The following is a 7,399-nucleotide window of genomic DNA, read 5'->3' as shown; positions in this document are numbered from 1 at the left end:
AGACACGTTAACTACGCACAACTTCCCTGATGTAGATCAGGCACAGTTATGAGCGTGACATGAGTCAGCCCATTTACAATTCTACTATGCTTGAACGAGAAACATCCCCCCTTTGGGAATGGCCTAAAGACACTACAGTTAGTGGCACTGCCCCGAGGGGTTGTGTGCGAGTGAATATAATATGTGAGTGCACACATATATGCATTACAGCAAGTAATATCATCTATGAAAATATTGGTGTTGACAGTCACACTTGTAAAGCCACCGTCAGGGGTGAAAAAAATATTTTTTAAAGCAAACAGAAGCAAATTTATAGGGTGTGGTTTAGTGTTTGAATAATGAGAAGCATATTGACATCATAACAATTATTTTGTGCTAGGAAAGAGCAAGACAGAGTGACAGAAACAACAGAGAGAAAAAAAAGACTTATCAAATGAGAAATACAAGTCATTATAAGACCTGGACTGTACGCAGTAGAAAGGCAGAGACTGATCAGGACAGAGTAAAATTTTTTTGTATCAAGCTGTTCCTCAAAAGTGGGTCCTGGGCTTTTAGTTTTAGTAAGTGTTTTATGGCTCTTGTAACACAATAAGGTGATATAAGTGCCGAAGATTAGACGTGTTACAAGAGATAACAAACACAAAAAAGAAGGAGGAGAGATAAGGACGATAGACGTTTGATCGAAAAGAAGAAGCAAACCACACCAGAGCACCCGCCAACCACCCACAAAAGTAAAGTATTTACGACAGGTTCGTATATGATGGATTTTATAATGGTAGTTTCTGCAGCTATTACTCACTGCGTACCAAGTAGATCTACACTATAGGTTAATGAGCAGTGAGAATAAAAGTTTTGGAAATTTAACGAATAAAAGAAACTATTTCTCACTAGAAGGATGCTCGCTCTGACACAAAACAACAGGACAGGGTTAGAATAAAAGTGAAAGGTACTTGAAATGAATGTGTATACCTCAATGTGCGAACACCTGACGCACAATAATTTCTCAATTTAAGTTTTCTTGTTTTCTTTTGATGAAGGAAGCGGTTAGTAAAAAGGATATTGTAAAACAAGTGGAGGTTCTCTTCCATAACTGCATCAAAGAGTACAGCCCTGCCTTTTCAATATATATATGACATCTGACAGCTAGAGTGCATAAATATGCAAATCATTTTCATGCATGAAAAGTACTGTTCGCTCAGCCGTGAAGTCTGAGAAAAATGATAATGGTCGCTCATACAATCTGCACTGCCTTGCAGGCCTCCCTACTAAATGCAAAGTTCGATTTTATTTCTATCCCGCAGAGCTCAAAATGCTGAGAGGAAAAAAAAAACCAGCTGCTGAGGATAATACATTTAACCAGACTCATATTTTCTTCTTTTTTGTTTCTGAGAATGAAAGAATGCCAACAATGTGAATTACCCATGTTCGTAATCCGTAACTTTTTATTATAATACGTATTTAAATACACGTCAGAGATATTCTTTTTTTTCTTTTCTTTTCAATCTCAAGATTCATTTGCATCATACAAACCACCAAACAATAGAGAGCTGCACATATATATATACTCTATCAACATTGAAAGGAGGCGAGATTCATGATTACCATTTGCTTTACTCTACCTAATAGTATTCCACGTAACAAATTCTTGCTTGTGTGCATTTTCGTCTTTTAGAGTTAAAAAATTATAGCCCATTTATTAATTTGCCAACGCACACATAACTTTGGATGGCACTCCTGCAGGCCAGTGACTAAATAAAAACACTTTTTAAAAATGTTGATCCAGTAATAAAAAAGTTTATTTGGGCCCTACATTAAACACTTCCCTTTGGGTGAATACGTAGGATCATTTAAAAAAAAAAAAAAATTATTTACTGTAAAATTACCTACAAATTCTTTATTTTGAAACAGCAACATCACCCTGCCACCCACATTTCAGTGCAAGCATACACGTAGATGGACCGAGTTTCATAAGCATCGTTAAAATGTGGAGTTGGTGAAAATAGGTAAACCTTTTTATGCTTTAGGTGTGTGCTATTATTCCTCTACTATTTTTTTTTACCCTCTTTTGGCGAACATAAAAAACAGCAACATGGAAACTTAGTTAGTTTGCAGTTAACTTCATTTATGAGCTTTTAGATTCTGTTAAAGTCATCCAAATTTTTCAAGACCTGTGTATGCAAAGACCTGAGAAGATTAAACAGAGCAATTTGTCTTTATCTTGTTTTCACCACGGACAGACGAAAGCGAACAAGCTATATATATAGTAAATAAAATAAACAGCTCCCTGACAAAGGCTGCGAGAGCTGAGGCGGTACAATTCTAATAGGAGTAACACAAAATGTACGGCTTTGGACTGTCAACAAGCAAAGCATCCTCTCTTTCAAGGACTTTATACCTCTAGTGCCCGTTGGCACGGTCGGTTCCGTTCGGTTTGCTTTGCCTGTCAGATTGAGGGCGCAAAGTGACTATCATGGCTCAAACCGATTGCCTGACTTGTCGCCTAAAAAACAAAAATGTGTTTGTTTTCAGGCGACGAGTCAGGCGATCGGTTGGCGATCAGTTTGTCGATCCCTCAATAGGTAGGCCCTACTCTATTCTACAGAAACAAATCCATATTTATCAAAACAAAAGACTGCTTTTTAAAACTCCTGAGAAGTTTAGTATCAAAGAGCAAAATCGGCACTAAAAACACGTAGACGTAATTTTTCCTCCACAAAGTTGGACTTTAAAAAAATGTGTCCCGCAAATTCAGTTGTGTAAACTATGAATCTTTCCTTACACTCTAAATAAATCACACCCCAATATACGCTCACCGCATCTGCTGGTTGGGCAAAGATCATTGGAATCATAGAGTCAAGATGATTAGTGTCAATGACTGAAAATGAAGGGAAGATGTCTCTGCAAGTGCAAGTGTATGCATTTTAATTGCTGACATCGGTTTACAAATGAGTGCTTCTGTGGATACATAATTCTGAACACAACTAGCACTCAGCGGTACGAGTTCTTTAATGGTCTAGCTTACTTAAATACAAAAAATAGAATACAACTGGAGTGTAGCCGCCCCCTATTACACTATTATTGAATTGTGAATTCCATCATAAATTGATAGATCTACCGCCTTACACACAGTACACAGTAGTTTCCAATCTAGATCTAGATCTAGATCTCTGAAAATAAAATCAGGTTTAGCCCAACTTTTCATTGAAAAACAAATAAACTTATGTTTATAGACACGTTAACTACGCACAACACTTGCCTTGCCCCTTGTCTTAGAATCACTAACAACACAGCATTCAACTTAGATCTGTTTACGGGAGGCCTAGCCTACGTAGCATCTACACTACGACGTGTTTGTTTTTAGTGCCAATCTTGAAAGCAATATTCCATTTAGATAAAGATCAATAGTAATAGCCTTAGAAACAATTTTTAAAGTGGATACTCAGCACCTCTACATTCACAATTACTAACGAGTAAACGAAACGTTAATGAACCTAAAGAATGAACATCTGTGAAGCAGGTCAGTCGATCCAATAAAAACAGTAACACCATTAAATTCTAGCATGCCATGTTGTAAGGCGAATTTGAATGAAATTATTTTCGCACGAAGGGGTAAAAACTAGAATCTTCTTCGACTGCGTACCAAGCACACTATCAGTTACTGAGCGGTGAGAAAAAAAAGTTTTGGAAATTTAATTACTAAAAGAAAATATTTCTCACCTGAAGGATGCGTCGCCGCAGCCCCTATTTTCACCAGTTTAAATCGACACTACTAAAGTCGTGTTACTCTGTTTTGCGCTGCTTGTTGACATCTTGGAAACATGACTTCCGGTTTACATGACCTCAGACCTGGGGGTTGAAGAGGTCACCCGGCAGGTTGTCACACTGGCAACCAATTACAACAGCGGGTTCTTTCCGCTCGACTCTCTCGTTGTTTATCGCACATTGCATATCTTCTGACTATTTTCGTTTTTATTTCGCAAGGAAATGAGGTTGTCGGTTCGTCGTTTAAAGGTTTTATTTCGGACAAAGCCGACTTAAACGAATAGTGTAGTATCTGAAAGTATTAACCGTATAACATGGAGTTGCATACGCCTTCAGCAGGTCCGGTTCGACTGCGTGTTCATATCATCATCAGACTCAGAACCATAAAACTATGGGCTTGGAAAAACTGAAATGCTACGAGATAACACCTAACTTTTAGTCCACTTCCTCTTAAAAATTTGATTTTGGTGTAGCAAATTAATATGATAATAAAATAAGTCTTTTATGATTGTTTGTGTCTTTGGTAGTCTTATTCGTTTTTTCTATTTTAATTCTTTTTAATGATTATTTACTCAGCCTGCCATGGCTCAGTGTAACGGGAAACTTTGAACTCTTCCTGTACCGTGTACCATACCGTACATCACTAGATCTAGATTATCTCAATAATATGCAATACACCATTTCACAATGTCTGGATACGTTTTGAAACAAAGAGAGAGAATTATAGTGAAAAGATAGGCAAAGCATCTAGATCTAGGCCTAGTGAAATAGCTTAATACGTCGTTTCAGCTAGGAAACCAGTAATTCTTCCTTTTGTTATTGATATGATTTGAAGATAATAAAATCTCGACTCTGATTTACTCCCCAAATAAGCTAGTTTTTTAACTTTTAAATGTGCAATGTATATTGCAATTCACAGTACAGTCTGGATATTCTTCCTCTTCTTATTTCCTTTTTGCTCCACCATGGAATTTACCAAAGCCTATGTGTGGCTAGGAAACTGTTGAACATTCACACACACACACACACACACACACACACACACACACACACACACACAAACACACATACACACATTCTTTTTTTAAAAACACACGAAATTTAATGGTCCCAAGCAGGCTATTGAAAATGGGCTTGAACACGTCACTCTTCGCTTCAGCTAGATCTAGATCTACCCTGCTATCCGATCGATCACAAAAAATACACGTTCTCACAGGGGGGCTCACCAGCTTAAAAACAGAAGTGGTGGATTCAGGGTATTATTTTTTTTATTGAAATTTCTGACAACTGACAACTCTATAGAGGTATAAATTACTCATTGTGAATTTGTTGAAAATCTTTCAACAGCCTCGTTTGAATAGGCTCTCGTTTATTGCCTTCGCTTTTACTTGCAGAGTGCGCAAATGAAGACCACAGACATTATGTTTTTTTGTGAGATTGCTTTTTTAAACTAACAATCTGTGCAGAGAAATTTGAGTGGCGAACCATTGTTGTCGATGTCTGTTTCAGATCTTTTATCTAAAAATTAAACCCACGCGCGCACGCACAAACACACACACACACACACACACACACACACACACACACACACACACACACAAATAACTACAAATTCGTGTAAACTGACACTTTGCCACCTTGACGAATTGAAGTTTATTGCCTGGGAAAACTTTCCGGGTACCGAAGGTCTTACAGAAAATGCCCTCAATGTGGGAGTCGGAGGCCATACTTGAGGCATACTACTACTACTACGGATTTTCATCGATACTTGAGGCATACTACGGATTTTCATCCAAGTCAAGATGTAGGCCCCTATATTATGTATGTTATAAAATTCGATCATGTACCACTTTTTACATCTTTCTTGCAGACCCAACAGAGATCTATTTGTGTCTAGAGGGGTGTTGCAATCATGAAATAACTCCCACAAACCTCCAAGGGTACGCATTCTCAGAATTGATCTTCCTACTCCCCCCCTCCCACCCCGCCCACAAATCCCTCCCACATTTCCCCCTTGTCTCCTAGTCAGAGCCAGGCCAAGAACCTGAAGTGACTATTCCTCCTCAAACTAAATATCAGCCAAAAAGCCTAGCTTTTCACCTTTTCCTACTTTCCTACTATATAGTAAAATAAAACACACGTCTTATTCGTTTCGGCACCCTGTAAGGTTAGGCTACTCACAACTGAAGATGATACGATATTCATCCTCCTTTCATCACTTCATCCCCCTTAAAGCATAATATACTGTGGAAACCTGATATAACAGGGATGGTTTGACCAGAGAAAAAGTCCTGTTATATCAGATTCCTGTTAAGTCAGAAATGCAAGGTAAGTAAGCATTTGTGGACTAATCCAGCTATGCTTAGGGCCAGATCGAAGTCTGCAGTACACCGCAGCCCTCTTCATTTCACACGCTGCGTGTGCTTGCAGTGGCGTGGCTTGTGTGAGCTTGCTCCATCACTGCGTTGCTCTCTCTCTCTCTCTCTCTCTCTCTCTCTCTCTCTCTCTTACCTTTTACACATTCTTAACGAGCCTTTGTCCCTGCTTTAACCGATTGGGCTCCGTTGAGGTCCTGTTATTGCCGATAACTTTTAATAGAGACAAAGAGTATGAAAAAACGGGGATTAAAAAAATCCCTATTATTACCGGGCCTGTTATATTGGTTTCCACTGTACATAATATGTGTGGCATCGTGGTAAAAACTGGCTCTTGTCAAACTATTGGAGTCGAAGAGCCCGGCATTTTCCCGAGAGCTCAGCCTTTTCTATTGATTTTTTGTTTTTGGCTCAACACTTTTCATGACATTTAGAAATACTTTCCTGTGTTTTACTACAGAACGCTGACCAAAGGTACAAAAGAAATAAAAGTAAATTTGCAGTTACCAAGGAGACTGCAGCTTTGGTGGTCACCAAACTTTGGCGGCTTTTCCCTCGCTAATTTTTACCTCTGACACCAGCGGACATACACCTCTTTCAATCTCAAATATCTCGACTTCTATTCAAGCTAGATGGGGTTTTTTTTATTTAAAAAAAGTTACAGTAACAACTCCATATGACATCTCGTAAAAAGACCACGTTTCAAATGCTGAGGTACGAAAGAGAATCACCAACGCAGTGGGTCAGTATGAATATCTACTGACCACAGTGAAGAGACGAAAATTAAAATGGCATGGGCATGTCACAAGATCCACAGGGCTTGCCAAAACAAACGTGCAAGGAACCGTACAAGGAAAGAGAAAGAGAGGAAGGCAGAGAAGGAGATGGGAGTATAACATTACAGAGTGGACAGGAAAGACGATGGGTGACAATATGAGGAAAGCAGAGAACAAAAATAGATGACGAGAGCTGGTTTTCAGATGCAGTTGGGCCCCCCACGGTTGCCCCAACCACGGGATAGAAGAAGAAGAAGAACAACAACAACTCCATATGCCCCAAAACTGACGAGCATCTGATTCCACCTCGTCATGACACCTTTTCACGTGGTAGAAAATTTTGTTTTGTTCTGCAAATACATGTGTGACCCGAGAACCTTGCACCCAAGGCATTTACCAGGATATGGTCTCATAAATGTGTGAGGTTTGAGTATGTCGAGGGATGAAAGAGGGGGATGGGGTGGGAGGGGGTGGTTGTGTGTGTGT

At 39.1% G+C, this 7,399-nt stretch overlaps 1 long non-coding RNA gene across 1 annotated transcript in view; it reads right to left on the bottom strand.

The window, feature by feature from the left end:
* LOC101856528 overlaps nt 1–3,834 on the bottom strand; it is a 30,063-nt gene extending 26,229 nt beyond the window's left edge. The window contains exon 1 of the long non-coding RNA XR_220827.3: nt 3,718–3,834. This is a non-coding gene — a long non-coding RNA (uncharacterized LOC101856528). The remainder of the gene's footprint in view (nt 1–3,717) is intronic.
* Nucleotides 3,835–7,399: the final 3,565 nt, after the last annotated feature.

The sequence above is a fragment of the Aplysia californica genome, unplaced genomic scaffold, assembly GCF_000002075.1.
Source record: "Aplysia californica isolate F4 #8 unplaced genomic scaffold, AplCal3.0 scaffold00492, whole genome shotgun sequence".
In the NCBI taxonomy this organism is placed as follows: domain Eukaryota; kingdom Metazoa; phylum Mollusca; class Gastropoda; order Aplysiida; family Aplysiidae; genus Aplysia; species Aplysia californica.
The sequence above is the reverse complement of the archived record's forward strand: the minus strand, read 5'-3'. Positions and strand labels throughout refer to the sequence as shown.